Below are 17789 nucleotides of genomic sequence, written 5' to 3'. Positions count from 1 at the left end.
TACTGATTGCGCAATGGGATCATGGGCTCCCAAGGCTCACCCAAGCCTGTGGAGACCAAAGGTTAGCTCGTCCAGTCCGATCCCAAAACGCAGCACAAAAGACTGGACCCACTGTAGAAAGGCAACAGAAACACTTGATGCACAACAGCACACCATGCAACTGGCACAGGTTCGGGTCTCCAAACTCCCCAGATTCCAATCCAAACACGCACCCATGCGATGCGCCAGGCAAACAAGTCTGATCCATGGAGGACCCGTCATGCAACCTATGGCACCCAAAGAATGTGCTGCCAACATCCTGGTCAAGTCAAGTCAAGAAGGCTTTTATTGTCATTTCAACCATATACAGTTTAGTACACAGTAAAACAAAATAAGCGTTTCTCCAGGACCACGGTGCTAGAGAAAATTACAACACAAGTTAACAAAACTAACTAGCTAACTAAGAAACCTAATTAGCTGACTAGCTGAGACAGAAAACCTGGTGCCAGAAACCACAGCACACTTACAGTACAGTACCCCCGAGGTCCTGCTGTGCCAGAGAGTCGCTCTGGAGGCACAAGGGAAACGCAGAACCTACTGTAGGTGGTTATAATGTTAATGGTTTTAATGTTATGGCTGATCAGGCTATACAGTATAAACAAACCTGAAGTCTAGACAACACTAGAAAGTCATTTGGCACTCTCGCTAATTTGACAAAGTGCGAACCCTGGCAGATATACGTACGTCACAAGACTTCCAAGAAAAGCCATTTGTCTGATATTCGCTCTGAGCCAGGCATATTTCGCTCGTTCCAGGAAAACTCTTACACCTCATTAGGTGTTCAGAGCTCATAAAACGTGCCTTTGCCCTCAACGGGTGTCCTTAGTGTGTACGCATGTCCGAGAAACCCTGCGCCCTCTCCTCTCCCTACCGTTCAACAAGAGGTTAATTAGAGGATTAAGCCACTGCTCCTGGACCGTAGATCCTAAATCCTAATCGCAGAAGAAGGGACAGCCGAGCCGAGTCTTTTTAAGAAGGAGCGCTGAACTCGTTTTCCTTCATGAGAAGGTTTGATGTAATGGCAACACAAAAGCAGTGACAGTGAACCATGAGGGTGTGTAAACTTCCTGGGAGTGTGTTGACTCCCTGAATCTACACCGCCGGTTCAGGTAAGCTTTAAAGTAGTGTCCTGACAGGTTTATAATATAATATGACATTTGTGTAAGTGAAACTCAATTAAATCTGATTGTATTGACAAACATTTTCACCGTAATTGAAAAACAATAAAGTTGAATCCAGAAGATTGTGAATCTTTTCTGCGTCTCGTGTAACAGGCGAACTCTGATTAATGGAGTTACTTATTCGGGTGGGTATTAGTGCTAAGCAAACACGTTGTTCTGACTCAGTTTACCGGTTTAAACCTGAGCTTAACTAGATCTGGTGCTCTTGATCTCAAAGGCGGTCAGTTTTCTGACAAATTTTTACCGAACACCTCTCACGCGTGAGAGAAGAGGTAAACTAGTGCATATTTAGAAAGTAGGCCGTGTTCAGACGTCTCTGCAGCTCTGCTAATCTACTGTAGGCTAATCCATCTGAAATAAGCAACACTGTCTGAGTCATTGTGTGTGTTAATGAGACGTCTAAACGATGAGCACTTTCTCAGGGAACAGTGCTAGTCTGTGGGATTCTGCTAGAGCTCCAGCATGTAATGATCTCTACCTCCTTCTTCACCAAGTACAAGATCTTTAAAATTCGTTAAATACAGACCGGTGCCTCGACCGACGCTCTGTTCTGTAATCCACCGAGACTTCTCACGACTTCTCACCTCTCGTTCATTCATTATTTTATTGTGTATACCGCTTATCCTGTACAGGGTCGCGGGAGGCCTGGAGCCCAGCCCAGGGGACTTGGGGTACACATTTGGACAGGTGCCAGTCTATTGCAAGGCACACACACATTCACACACTACAGGGCAATTTGGGAATGTCAATTAACCTAATTTGCATGTTTTTAGACTGTGGGAGGAAACCAGAGTAAATGGAGGAAACCCACCAAGCACAGACTCCAAGGTGGAATCTCACTACTTTTAAACTTTGTAAAATACTTTTGCTTTTAAAATAGGATTATTAGATTTTTATCCAATATTCTGTCATCTTCCAGCGCCCCCTAATGAATGGCGATTAAACTTTAAATTCTAAGGAGGGGGCGTGGCCAGATATACACAGGTTGTGTACAACAGACGTCATGATTTAGAGTAGCTACTATACTAGCAATAGAACCGGTGTGTTAGCTCAGGGGTAAAGTTGTCAGGCTTCTAATCAAAGGTTCCCAGATTGAGCCTCAGTGCTGCTGGCAACCCTACCCTGTAGGAAACTACGACCAAAACAACGGATATCTCTCCAAGGGTTGGGGTGAGAAGTAATTGTTCTTGATGCGCCCAAAGCTATGTGAACCAACCCTTACTCCTTTGCTGTACAGTAGTACAGGTAGTCCCCGACTTGACACAAATGAGTTCTGTTTCGTGTGCACGTTTGTAAGTTGGGTTTGTTCTTAACTCCGACAAAGTGAGACTTACAGTATACGCCTTTGACTTATACTTCCACTTGACTAAATCTCTGCCCCCTTTTCCCACCCTGCCATCATGTTGCCAAAAAGTGTAACCGTGCCTAAGGAAATTAATCTCGCAGTGAAAAGTAACAGGAGGAATCCCAGACAAAAGCTTGTCTCAGAGCTGTTTTTTACTGTATTGGACTGTGAAGTCTGTTTTGTTGAGAATTTTTCGAAAATTTTCGAAAATAAAGTCTGTTTAAAATAGAATAGGGAAGGTGTTTATAGTCGACAAAGTCGAAGCAAGCTGTTTTGATGCTTAAAATTCTATCAAATACATGCATATAAAAATACTCTTGTAAGTCAGTTAAGTTCTGATTGTTTAGTTCTAAGTGTTTTGCAGAGGTGAAGATGATTTTATTTTATTTTTTTAAGGCATTTAGTACTGACACATCCTGAAATGCTTTCTGGATTTTTAGCTGAAAAAATAAGCTCAAGATTTGCATAATTGCTTTACAAGCCAGGAAAAGACAAACAGAATGCGATTTTCTGAGTTTTACACACTTGCTCTCAGTTAAGTCGTTCTTTCCTGTGCTGTGAGCTGATTGCAAATGAACCGAGAACAGAGGCGAAGCTTCACGGCCCTCTTTAGAAACCCCGCAGATAAGACGGCCCTCTTAGGGTTGTGTGATGGGCTGCTGAGTTTGGCCGATTGCCACCGTGATGGTTCGGATAGGTTAAGGATCTTCCTGAGTGATGATCAGAGAATGCTCTATAAGGGGGTGAAGCTGAGGTTAATGAGGTTGGTTTTTAGATCATGGCCCTTTTTTTTCCTTGCTCTGTGGAACAGTGTAAAGATCTTTGGGTTAGTTTCTCAGCTCGGGAAGGTCTACAGTAAGTGTAGGTAGAGCATGAAATTAGGTTTGCATAGTGACATTACTTCAGGCACAAGAGTTTGTCAGTGCTACCACATTTTTACAAGGCATATTTGAATAAAACCAAGATTTTTGATTTTTAGAGTTCCTCTAACGTGCAAGTGGTGTTGGTGAATAATTGTGTGTACAGTTTCAACAGACAGGTGGATCTCTTCCACACGTTGGCGGCAAGTTTCAAGAATCAGACACTAAGATTTTATTCGATATATATATATTTAGATATATTTAGCTTCAATAATAGCTCTCAATGTTATGAGCCAATTTATGGGTAAAAATTATTCTTTTTTTTTATGATGAGTCTTTATACGAATGAGTGTTTTTTTTATGACCACACAGCTGTTTAGTCCCGGTCCTCTAAGGTCTCATCACATTGTGTGCGTATGGAAATTCTCTTACTTTCACTATTTAACATAGTTGGTTTGTTGGTTTATTCAACAAGTGTAAATTGATCCCCATTCATGATTTCTTCTCACCATCCTTATTTAACTGTTTTGGACACTTCCTGTCCCAATAAGTGTCATTTTAATGTTTTATTTGCTTGATGCAGAGCAATAATTTGATTCATTTGAAACTTTATTTTGTGTATTTATCACTTTTATCACTATTTGTGTTTACGTTTCCCACATTTCTGTGTAAAATTTACTTATTCGTAGAATTAGATAGACATTGCACGCTATTTCATGTAAGCGGCATCTCTGAGATGCCTGATTGATCCTTCCTCATAATACATAATTATAATAATTCTTTATAATTATAAGCTTACTTATAATGGATTTTCTAATTAGGAACTTAAACTTGTTGCTTAAACATTAAACCATTAAGAAATTATCTTTATCTTCAGCGTCAGAAGTGAAGTGACTTTGTGATGACGCACATCATTATAACTAGACACACAGTCTCAGATCTTTGCCACAGAACTCGTTTAGAGGACAAGCTGTAACTTGTAACTCCTAGCGCGAGAGAGAGAGAGAGAGAGAGAGAGAGAGAAACACCTGGCTGGCACACGCTGATGGAGGATGCTGAAAGATTGATGAGGTAGAGGCTTACCTTTTATTCTGTGAGTCACGCCAAACACAGACTGAGCCGTGACACCGCCGCTCAGACTGACCCAAACAACCTGACCGTCACCGACGCAAAAACCTAATTAGCATGCCTTATTCAATTACCTCACTTGTTTCTAAACAAACGGCCCAAGAGGAACAGATGCCCCTAGTTGATACTGTACGTTCCTTCAAGAGAATATAATAAAACAGTGTTATACGATTAATTTATTTATATTTCAGAGGGTTAACATTTGTAACAGATTTATGAAATATCTCACCTTACTTAAGATATTAGATAGAAAGCTTTCACAGTCTGGTTGAGGAATTAGGATTATTATAGAAGATTATTAAGAAATGAAATTAAGGATGTTGCTGAGGAACGTCAGAGTTTCCAAGGCAGGGTTCAGTTGCGCAAAAAATAAAAAATCTTAAAATCTGTGTTTTATATTCTTATAATTCTGTGCTCTATATACACACTGAGTATATATAATAATAAATAATATATATTATAAAATAATATATAAAATTATATATGAAATTAAATGTGGGAACAGTATATATATAAAATATGAAATTTATGTATTTATATTTATATTTTATATATAATATATATAGTATGAAATTTATATTTTATATAAATTTTATAAGAAAAATAGTAAGATGTATATTATATAAAAAATACTATAAATTTATATAAATATAATTTTCATACTATATATATTTATTATATATTAAGTATAAATTTATATGTTGTATAAAAATATATTTATATGTATAATATACATATCAGCATATATAATGACAGCAGGGATGTAATTTAACACTATATACTGTATGCATGTGTATGTATAGTGTATATATACTGTATGTGTGTATGTATACACTGTATATATAAGTCAAGAGCACACCTACTTTTGAATAGAGATACAAAAACATTGAGCATTAAGCAGATAAGTATAATAAATAGATTAGATAATAAATATATTGAGCACTAAGCAGATAAGTATCATAAATAGGTTAGATAATAAATATATTGAGCACTAAGCAGATATTGAGCACTGAATATGTACCGATATCTGGATATAGATATACTGTAGATAAGGGGAGTGTGTTAGATTACACCCCTGCTATAAGTGTCAGTAAACATTTCTCTTACTTTCTGTACCAACAGCTGATTAAATAACCTCTATGACAGTGTATGTGTTTAAAACAGGGAGGTGCATACAGGTGTTACAACGGGCACTGATAAACCTGTGACATGGATCAGAATTATGTATTGCAGTCAGTCGTAGTGGCCCAATCCAGTGCTTCCCACACACTCATTTATGTGTGGTGGCCCGTCACTGTATTAACACTGACTGAGTGTCTATACCGCTTTATCCTGTATACAGGGTCCTGGGGGGCTCGAGCCTATCCCAGGAAACTTAGGGCACGAGTCAGGGTAAACAGGGTGCCAATCCATCACAGGGCACACACACCTACAGTATTACGGGTAATTTGGGAACACCAGTAAGTCTAACCTTCATGTCTTTGGACTGTGGGAGAAAACCGGAGTACCCGGAGGTAACCCACCAAGCAGGAGGAGAACATGCAAACTCCATGCACACAGAAGCAGAGCGGGACTCGAACCTGCACCCTTTACGTATGAGTTTTCTGTTATATTACTTAAAATAGGTAAAACATGCACACACATCTATGCACACACATTGCCTTGTGGAACGCTCGCAAGCATATGTTTCATACCTGCAATGGTCGGTTTACCGAAAGTGTTTTAGAACAACAGTAATCAGTTTTGAGACTTTTCTTTTGGGGTGGCTTTGGGTATTTCACTTTGGGACTTTTTGTACTTTGTATTGTAAATAAAGCCAAGCAAACACACTCAACCCCTTTTATTTGTTTATCACCTACAGTATTTTTCCTTTTTTCTTTTCTTGTTGCGCATTACTGGTTTCATACATCAAAGGGGTTTTCAGTCATCATAGGAACTGTTCTTCACGAAACTCACAGTGCTAAAGCGCACTTCACACTTCACGCTTGTGTAATTTGAACCTCCGCATGTGCATGGCACGCCATGGTACTTGAGCACGGTTCGACTCGTATATAAAAGCCGAACATTCACAGAAATGGGCCGCTGTTTAGAACTTAATGTTATCGTCACAGTTTGTCTCAACCAAACCTGTGTCTCATCCTTTAAACCCGTTCTCTAATCCTTTATGCCATAGTGGGAAGTAGGAAGGCATCGATGAGAGTCACTCCTGAGATGTTATTGGAAATATTAATATTATTAGGCGTAGATAGGGGTAGATTGACTTTGTTGCTCATTTCTTGTTGTGTTTATCTTTGTGGTTCTGCCACCTGGTGGATTGGAGTATAGATACTCAAGTACACTCTCAACCTTCACATTATTATTATTATTGTAGGTTTCCAAGCGCACAGTCAAGTCAGTTGTACCTTGTGTGAAAGCAGCCTTAACACAGGATGTAATTCGCCAATTTTAACCAATTACAGCTTACCGTCATGTGTGGAAATAAACACAATCATGGTTTCTATGTTGGTGATGGCTCAACAGACTCAAAGTAAAAACTCAACAGGACAATCCAACAAAATTCCTCAAACCACCACACACACATATATTCATCATTGCATGTTAGAAATAATAAAGCCCTAGAATAAGACACCGCCCCTTAAAAAAAGAACTAAATAAAATCATCTTAAGCAGTCATGCTAAGTGTGTCCTTTTTTCCACAACACCAATGATTCATGGAACAGGGAGTGTTCAGGGTTTTAATGAATCACGATATTAGATGATAAGCCTTACCACGGACACACAGCTATAGAAATAAACACAAAGGTAGAGATGGGAATGTTGTAGTCCATCACAAAGCCCTGTCTTACATCATACACCATGACATATCTGAATTCCTGATTGAAAGACAAACTGGGAATGAAGGTGGGGTGAGGTTTTTTTTTGTCCAAAACCAAAAAAACAGTGTGCGTGTGTGTCCTTGAGTCTTGTATTGTGTTTTACTAGAGAGAGAGAGAGAAAGATCCTCACACAGGTGAATGGAGAGCTATTGTTAAGAGTTACTATAGCAACATTAAAGCACGGGATGAAAGAGTCGCTATTATTGTCAGCTTAAGCGCTACACCCATGATGGAGAATTCCACACAGGTCCAACCTTTCAGCCATGACCAACTATTAAAGCAACACGGTCTCAAGTTTATAAAAAAAGACATGTGATCAGATAAAATGGTTATGGTTAAGGGTTCAGTATTAAAAGTTCTTTCTATGGAAGTAACTTCTACTTATAAGTATCCTAGGTTTTTAAAATAACTCCGAATCTGATGAGGCTGGTCTATAATGAAAGTGTCTCTTCTAAATATAGCTGTACTTTACACGTCGTGTGTAGGCTCATCTCAGCTCAGCTCAGATCTAAAATAGCTGAGAAAAGATAAAAGAACAAAACTATGGCGTGTCGTGCTGCGCAGCACAGCTGATGATTTAGCATGCCTCATTATTCGATCCCGAAAATAAGCACAGCGATAACACATGATGGAGACTAACGATGCACTTTTGGTCAGACCGAGTACAAGTACAAGCACTTCCTCTTGTTTACATGCTGATAAGGCGTACGATACCGATAGTAACGCGGTGTTATCCCAGAGCACACGGTGAACTAGACTTTTTTTTTTTTAAGAAGCATATCATTAAAAGCAACTGCTGATGCTTTGCTAGTGTGAGAACCCTGAAACTGCGATTCTTTTGTGGAGTTAAATCCCCATCCATCCACTGATTAAGGAGACGCAGGCCTGAGACTGCTGCTAGTCTTAATATAAGTGAAGCTGAAGCCCAGTTTGGTTCCAAACAGTTACAATTTTAAGATCACAGAAAATCGCAGGAAGATGGTTCGCACCTCTTTCGCAATGAATGGTAAAATATGTCGAATTGTACTGTAGAATGACCCTCAAGAGATTTGATGTGGGAACTGGGCCTTACTCTACCCTGTTACACAACAGTTTATAAAGAACAGTTTGGCTGGATCTCAGAGCAAGCACGTGTTCGCCTTCATCCCTCACGTTCAGCTTCTTCCAACGTTCAATATTCGTTAGATAATATTTTGATCACAACGCCCACCCTAGCCGCAAGTCTCTCTGGCACGAAAACCAAAAAAAAAAATCTTCCTGACAACCCAATCATCAGCCGTGCCGTACAGACTGCGTACAGTACTTCCATCTCCGCCGGTGTTGTTCCTGAGCAGTGCCATTAGAACAGCGGGCACCGATCACACGCTCTTTGTGTTCGACATCAAAGAAAGTCATGTACCACGCACATGCACACAAAAGCTTTGACCTACACGGTATTAGTCATGACGGCCGTATTCGTTCAGAACAAAAGGCTAAAGCCGCACAAGCTCGACAAGTGCCCACGTCTGCGATTCTCCGCAAATTAAAAGGACCAGAGATATAATAATACAGGCCACTCGGATTAAATACTGCAGAATGGAGACTTTTTGTCCGTTATCCGAACATCTAATAGGATTATGACGTTGTTTGTCACAGATACTTTGACTCCAAATCCATGTGATATTTCAGATTTGACCCTTTTATACCCAGCGTAAGCCTGACTCGGCTGCGAAAGACGTTCAAGTGAAGTGAAAGGAGATTTTTCACTGTTTCTTCGCACTCATAATATAGTGGAGAATAAAAATAGCTTTTTGGTGTAGTACATATTTGGCATTTTGGTTTACGAAGTGGGTCATTTTTCAGCAATTTCTAACTCCAGGGTACCGTCTGGAAAACAAAGCACGACAATGTGCATTAATTAATCCATCCATATGCATATGAACTTCTTGTAAAAAGAAAGTGATCGCGTTTGAGTGAGACAGAACAATAACGACACTCGATTGTAGACAATATGGAGAGTTCAATCAGGAAGGAAGAAGAAGAACACCCAGGAAGTGTGTAGTGCATCAGGAGGAAGTAATTGATGGCGGTAATTCCAGACAGTGATGAGTCCAACAGGGAGCCAGTGCACTTTCCAAACACTTCTCCATTCTCTCTAGCAACCAAACAGGACAAAGAAAGTTGTTGTAGAGGTTTGAATAACACAAACTGCACATTCATGTAATTCTAGCATTACAGTAGATTTGAATTCGTATTGAATTGCAAAGCATGAGGAAGTTTTTAAATATCTTCTAACTTTGTCGTAACTTTGTCTTCAGGGAGAGCACTGAGAAATTATTTTTATAATCCCACAGCCAAAACATAGGATGTGTTTTAATAGTGATGATTTTATTGGTGCTTATTTTTTTTATGTTAAATATATATATATATATATATATATATATATATATATATATATATATATATATATATATATATATATATATATTGTACAGACAATTAGCCAAAGAAGCTACTTCTGAAGTTTATGCAACATGGAAGTTACCAGTCTTGCTTTCATAAAAATTTCAACTTCCAAAACAGTTTTGGAAATATGATTTTAGATGTGCCCCCCAAATGGCCATTTTTCGGCATTATACTGTCTCGCTTTAAACCATCATTTAAATAGCCAAATAGTCACAATTCTACTATTGAGTATTGATCCTAAAATTGGTGTAAGCTTCTAGAAGCATATGACCTGTAAAGCATTTCATTTTTTGCTAAAAGCTTAAAAAGCAAAAAATCTGGAGTGTCTGTAACCATGTCAAATTCATCTTAACAATTTTTCATTTTAGTATAATAAACGTTTTTAGATTAATGTCTTTTCATGTAAAATTTAAACTGGACAACTTTCATCTAAAGGACAAATAAGATAATTGAAACATTTAAATAAAAAAAAAGTTACGGACACTACATACTGTAAAAGGGCATGAAATTGTATTTAGCAAGTGTGTTTCTTTTTAAAAATGTTTGCATATTTACAAAAAAAATGTAAGCATGGATTGGGATATAAGAAACATTAGGTATCATAAAGAATGGTGTTAAATGATCATATCTGAAACGTTTTTTTTTTTTACTTAGATGAGACACTTTTTAGCACAAATACCATGTTTTGGCCGATAACGGTCACTGATATATAGTATAGATCTCTGCGGATAGATGAATCCTACTATTCCACTAACTGGTGGCACGGTGACCTAGTGGACAGCACTGTAGCCTTTCATCTCCAGGTTCTGGGTTTGATTCCTGCGTGCATGGAGTTTACATGTTCTTCTCGTGTTTGGTGGGTTTTCCGGTTTCCAACCACAGTCCACATACATGCAGATTAAGCTGATTGGTGTTCCCAAATTGTCCATAGTGTGTGAATGTTGGTCCTACAGTACCACAGTCATCCATGGGATTAAATACAATGGTCACTATTGGCCTCCATGGTCCATAGATGGACTACAGAGGTTTCTAGATCGATGGATGGATTCCACTGATAATCCTAATTCCAATTAAAATGTAAAGAGATTTCAAATGTGAATGAGAGGGGGTGTGTAAAGCTTTTGTAATTGGCTTAACAGGTAAATATTAGCCATGTAAACACTTGTTTTGACCATTTTTGACTTGTTGGAATGAATATACTTTCTGCACATTTGACTGTAGGTGTGTGTATATTACATTTACACAGTACTGAACCACTCAAATGTTTGGACATTCCTTCTAATTCAATGTTTTCCTAATTTAAAACAACAACGGTCAGTTGTTACTTTAACACACGAAGGTCAGCCGTTCTGGAACAGTTTGTCTAGTGCCTTTGCAAAACCCATCAAGCACCACGATGGAACTGGATCTACAATGTAGAAGGAAATAAATATCCAGAAAGACCACTGAACTATAAAGTGTAGGGTGAGGCAGAAATGATCCACACTTTGGTTCTTTTTAAAATTCTGTTGGTCTTATCAACACTTTCTGTTTCTGCTGCTGTCTCCCCAGTTATGCTGTGCAGGCGTGAATGTGTTACATAATTCATTTGTGCGAGCAAAAATGTATGATTTTCCTGTGATTTGCAAGAAAGGAGAGCAGCGTGCAGTGATCCGTATTTTTTGTGGTCCGAGGGTTACCTGATACTGTCGAAGATTTTGTGCATAGTATGGCGAAAGTATTTTTTAACAGTGCTTGTTAAAGTGAGATGCCTAATGAAGCGTAAACATCAGATTTTCAAGGGCATTGTGATCTCGCATGACGATTCAGGTTCGCACATTTCTGCCCACATTGTCGACACTTATTGTGGTTTGGAGCATGCGGTGTTAAAGCATTCTCCTTATAGTTCTGATCTCGCTCTTTTGATAAAGAAGTAAATTCAATTCAATTTGATTTGTATAGCGCTTTCAACAATTGTCTTCACACAATCAAAAGAATTATTTAAGTTTGTATGAAATGTGAATGTGTATAAATATAAAAATGATAAGACCGTCCCGGATGAGCAAGCCGATGGCGACAGTGGCAAGGAAAAACTCCTTGAGATGGCAGTAGGAAGAAACCTTGAGAGGAACCAGACTCAACAGGGAACCCATCCTCATTTGTGTAAAAATTAATAGCAGAGATTGATCTGTAACCTACAGTGTCTTAGGAGACTGGAAGTTCAGTATAACAGGAGATCTTTTTTAAGTTAATATGTCAAAAAGTCCAGTTTGTTATTGGAGGCTCAGGTAGACTGTAGGAAACTCCAGTCATGAACTATCGAGCGACTGAAGTCACAAGTCCTCAGAGAACAGCTGTCCGCATCAGCCGAGGACAGGACCGTCAAAGTGTATCGAAAAGCAAAGAGGTTATGTAAAAAAAAAAAAATGTTTTGTCTTTTTTTTTTTTTTAATAATTAAAATAAATTCTACCGCCAGAGTATGGAATATTTTTTGATTCATCCTCATAAAAAGAAATAATAAGGAAAGACAGCTGAATTAGAAGGTGGGTTCAAACTATATGTATGTGACCCTGCCAGTGAAAGCGCAAATAATTGTAGTTCCCTGTTTTCTGCTGGAGAAAAATCAATTCAGTTACATATTGTGATTCTTTTGTGAGTAAAAGAGTACAAATAATAAAAAGTAATGTATTCAATTATGAATGTTTTTCATTTTGAGGTAGTAAAATGTTACTGTTCCTCTGGAATCTCACAGGTGGTGCGCTCTAAACTATTCACACTCTGGCGGTAAAGGTTTTAGAATTGTTTGCTAAATTTGCTTAGAATTGTAACAAAATCTAAAAATGAAAAATGAACATTAAATCAGTAGATTTAGAAAATCATGATACTGACAAAATCGCAGTACAACTTGAGTACAGACTCGTAAGCAGTATGAGGTACGAGTCAGTGGGTGATGTACATCCTGACAGGTGAAAGTGAAACACTTTTAACTAGTGACATATTTAAAATACCTTCACTGCTCCTGATGGAATGACAGCCCAAACAAACAGAAACCATCAGTGTGCAAACAGTGACGCAGAACGTAACCTTATATCTGTTGCTAAAAGACGAGCAGATCATGCTCTGTGGCGCCTGAGTGTACACAGCCCCGGCTAAATGGATACGCAAAATTTATTTTAATGTATTTTATTACTATGCTTAAGTCTTATTTGTGATATCTACTGGCGACAAAATTATATTAAATTTTTTAAAGGTACAATGCAGTTTAATCAAGCTGATCAGTGTAGAAAGAAGAAAACTATTAGAAATCAGCCCAGCTTATCATTAGCGGTGAGCTTCTCACGCAATCTTTATCTGGGAAAAAAAGCATGTTGAGGTAAGTTTAGCTTATTTGCTAACACAAACTGGATATTTTTAGGATATATTTAGCGTTGCTCGTTTGCAACTTTTGCACATTTGCACGTGCACTTTGTTGTCTGTTGTCTGGAAAAAACCTGTATATAGTCTTTTAGTTAGTTAGTCTTTAGTTAGTTTTTGTTAATTTATGTTGTAATTTATGTTAGGACTATCTGTCTTGTCTCTGCTAGCCAGTTAACTAGGCATCTTAGTTAGCTAGTTTAGCTTCTCTGTTAATTTATGTTGTAAGTTTATGTTGCATGTAGCACCTTGGTCCTGGTGGAACGTTGTTTTGTTTCACTGTGTACTAACTGTATATGGTTGAAGTGACAATAAAGCCGACTTGAACTTTAGCAGGCTAAAGTTAGCCTGTTTTCGTTGCTAATGCTAGGTTAGACTAGCATCCAGTCCAGTAGCTAACACAAGCACGTAACGATTCTAGCTAACGCTACATATCGTTTATCAAGCAGATATTTTATGTTTTATCAATATATTAGCAAACTACATGACTACTACTTGATCACGCACAGTATGACCTCAATCTTACAGAAACTAAATGACGTTTTTCAGGCAAAACAGGGGTTTCTTAAAAAAAACATGACTCCAATGCCTCTTTTTCAGTACAATACCTTTAAACTTTTCCACCACTGCTCCTTAGGAACATGCGTGTTACAATCATACCATCCATCTACCTTGAAATAATAATGAAAGCATTTTTAGGGTTTAGTGTTTCTCTCTCAGAAGGTTAAGCAGCAGTTTTCTGCTTTGTTAACGCATCCTTTATTATCGCTTTCTCTCACAGAACCTTAAGGAGGATCTAGAAGATTCACGAACACACACATATGCTTATGATAATTATTTTATTTTATTTATTCATTTATTTTTGATTTTTAATTTTTTATTGAAAATTGAAATAAAACACATATACATAAATGGTACATTATTTTCTTCTACCCCTTCTCTCAGCCCATAAGAAAAAAACACCAGCCAGTCGGAGGAAAGAAACAGGAGGCTTGTGATAATCTAATGTAAGGGATGACGTGATACATAATGCAGTTAGACAATTCAGACTAAAGAACTCAATCAAGATTGAAAAAAATCTAATAGTTTGAAAAAAAAAATAGTGTTATTGAATAATCAGCTTAAAACTGGCTTATAAATGATGACCTTAAGAAATATAACTGGACATTTTTGTTTTTTTTGTTGAATGATTTAATGATTATTCCTTGTTTCTAATACCATTAACTAGCTGTAATACAATTACGCACAAGGAATATGATAAATATATGTTAAATAACAGCACAAGCACTAATAAATGGATTTTTTTTCTCTTTACATCTTTATCTAAACTTCACTAAATTAAAATACAGTAGATGTCTAGTCTCATTAATCCTACAAGAAAAAATGAAACTAGCAAAGACAAAAATTAGAACTGCATTGGCCTCAGTAAATAAAAAAATAAAAAATAGCTACGCATATTTTACTACTGTAATAAAAAGCTCTTTAAATGGATTATAATATGAACTTGGAGCTAAAACAAATAAAGTATTTCAGTGTTCAAGTAGGCTTTTTATTTGCTTTGGTTTTTTCATCTCTAACAGCCTTACTGTACAGCTCTAAGGTTATGAGTTTGATCTGAGTTTCGGTCACTGTTCAGCCTTAAACTATATTTTTCACCAACTTTTACCCTTTAGATTGAAGAAAGTCCATTGATTTTTACTACCTGGCCCAAAAAAAATGCTGTTTCTCATTCCTGGGTCAAATGATTAGCCTGCATCGAGCAAAAACAAACCAATAATAAAAATATATATTTTAAAAAAAGGCAAAATGTGGTCAGAGTAAGATAATGTACAGTATGTAGTCAGACAGCATAATGATTGCTTACTTAAATGCTTGCTGAAGTTTCATTATAAAAAATAAAATGTTAGTGTTTCGGCTGTTTCTGTCAAGGGGTTGCCACAGTGTGGACCTTGTGATTCGCACTCAACTCGGCACAGGTTTTACACCGGATATGCTTCCTGACGCAACCTTGCCCGTTTTTATCCGGGCTTTGGTTTGGGCATTTCGTGGGAACTGAACCCGGGCCTTTGGCATGACAGGTGAGAAACCACTGAGCCAATAGAACACACAGTTATGTCTAATAATGAAAGTAAGAATCGCAATGAGAGCTCACAGGATTGGGATTAAACAGCTGTGTGGCTGTATGAAAACCTCTTGTTAGTGAGATTAATCACAAAAAAAAGGCTTGACTTTGCTAGGGAGCATAAAGATTGGACTATGGAGCTATGGGAAAAGGTCATGTGGTCTGATTAGTCCAGATCTACCCTATTCCATAGTGATGGGCGCGTCAGACATAATGCCCACTGTACGAGCCTCTGGATGCAGTGTTGTGATCTGGTGTTGCTTCAGTTGCTCAGGTCTAGACTATGGCAATAAAATAAAGTCAGCTGACGACCTGAATGTACTGAATAACCTGATTATCAAATCTACAGTACCGTATTGGAGTTTCATCTCCCTGATGGCACGGCCCCATTCCAGGATTGTGAAAGAGTGGTTCTGAGAGCATGAGGAATCATTTTCACACATGATCTGGACATCACATTGTGTGCTGTAATCAAAGCTAAAGCTGCTGAATAAAATGTTAATGTGCGGTTAAAACGTTTGAGTTACTGTATATTTCAGTTTTTTATTTTAACAACTAATAAAAAAACATTTTCTGAGCGAAGGCTGCGTAAAAGCACTCACTGTATAGCGATCCTGAGAATCAACAGAATGCCAATGAAATTAAGAATTCAGCTCATGTCCTTTGGGGTTCTCTGAGGATGGGTTGAGAAGTGTTCTCATGGGGCAGTCTTGCTTTCCCAAAGGCCTGAACAATGTACTCGCTGGACGGATGCCAGTGTGATCCCAGGCCTGAGCTTGATGTGCGTTTCCGACCAACAGCGACCGTGTGAAAAGACACAGTACCAAGATCCTTAAGTAATGTGCAGCCTTCATTGTCCCTTATGATGTACTATGGCCGTTTTATCCTGCTCTTCACAGGTCTGGTTTATTGTGCTGGATAAAATAAGTTCACCAGGAGCAAGTCATTATCATGCGATACTTTTACTTTTCCAAAATCAGTGACAGAGTTTTTTCTGTCACCACTTTTTTAATGCCGGTACTCAGTCTCTTGTTCAACAATGATGTCTGTTTAATTGATCTCATGGAGACCAGGATAAAATCTCTTCCTTTTTTACACCCAGTTCAATTATTTACTTCTGGTGCTGGTTGGGTTACGTTACGATAAAAGGCGCGTGGGCTGAAAATCTCTGGAGGAAGAATGACATCAACCCCCTGGTCCTACAGTTACACTGATATGGCACTGTACTGTACATTTCTGTTCCAGAACATGATGAGTTCCTCAAATCAGCCCATCATGTCGCATGACCAATTTCTTGTCCCAACCTGTAGACCATCCACCTCAAGGTTTTTGTCATGTTATGCCTTCTGAGACTCAACATACTGTATGAGGCTCTGGGTTGCAGATCTGAAGGTTATGGGTTCAAACGCCACACTGCCGCTATAGGGCCCTTTATCCCAGGAAGTTATCTTTTAGCTTTTAAGTGGTAAATTATTCGTTTTTACTTGGAATAAACCATTTAAATAAAATATTTGATATATTAATATATAAGAAAATGTATTATTAAGGATTTAATCAGCATTATTGATGTCTGTACCAGGAACAGGCTAGGGGATTTATTTCCCCAACGATCTACAGGAAGTAGAGAAAAATGAGAGAAAAAAACAACAACAACCACTCTTAAAGAAAAGGAAAAAAAAAAGTCTGTACTTTTTTTTTGAGACTAAGGAAAGTGGTGTCCATGGCAACTAGGCTCGGCGCTAACGTGTGAGCTCGGAGGAGGAGTGCTGCTTGTGCACTCGAAGCATGAGCAACAGTAATCTTAGGTAAAAGTATTTATAGTCATTTTGTTTTCACAGCTAATGTTGCTTGAGATACAAGTACGAGCTTTTTCATGTCATATTCTTGCAAAATGGAAGATTTTTCTAAGTCACAGCGCTTAAAGAGCACGGTGTAGCCGTCACGGTCCGATGGCTGTCGCAGACGGATCACGTTTCTTTGAGATGAATCATGTCATGCTTATTTGCCCCTCGCTTTATTATTAACTACATGCTAAGCCCCACCATAATCTGTTAAATGGGTTGGTCTGTCTTTAAAGTTACATTTGTGAATTATTAACAGAACCGTAAACAAAGAGAAAATTTATTGTTAGTGGGGGAAACAAAAAAACTTATCCCAGCAAGTTTTATGGAAAGTATCATGGAAAAGTCTGTAAAGTTTGGAGGGTTTAGCCAGGATGGTGTTAAAGAGCTGCACAGGCTGCGTCCACTAAAGCACAAAGAAGCTTATCTTACCAATAAAAGCTCTCATAAGTCTCTTAACTTTCCAACAAGAGTTTCTCCCTGAAACCTCCCGACCAAACTCTTTGAAGAGAGAAACATTCCTCTAAAGATAAGGGTGACCTCATTGCTGCAAATAAT

At 38.1% G+C, this 17789-nt stretch overlaps 1 protein-coding gene across 6 annotated transcripts in view; it reads left to right on the top strand.

The window, feature by feature from the left end:
- The window catches only part of eps8a (epidermal growth factor receptor pathway substrate 8a), a 64970-nt gene that overhangs the window by 17257 nt on the left and 29924 nt on the right, over positions 1-17789 (top strand). The window contains exon 1 of one of the 6 annotated variants that reach the window (XM_053508631.1): positions 1014-1148. The exons of the other annotated variants lie outside the window; for them this stretch is intronic. The gene's annotated coding sequence lies outside the window, so the exon portion shown is untranslated. Of the gene's footprint in view, positions 1-1013; positions 1149-17789 lie in introns of those variants that run through there. 6 annotated transcript variants of the gene reach the window in all.

Source organism: Clarias gariepinus, chromosome 12, assembly GCF_024256425.1.
Source record: "Clarias gariepinus isolate MV-2021 ecotype Netherlands chromosome 12, CGAR_prim_01v2, whole genome shotgun sequence".
In the NCBI taxonomy this organism is placed as follows: domain Eukaryota; kingdom Metazoa; phylum Chordata; class Actinopteri; order Siluriformes; family Clariidae; genus Clarias; species Clarias gariepinus.
This window is presented reverse-complemented; position numbering and strand designations above follow the sequence as displayed.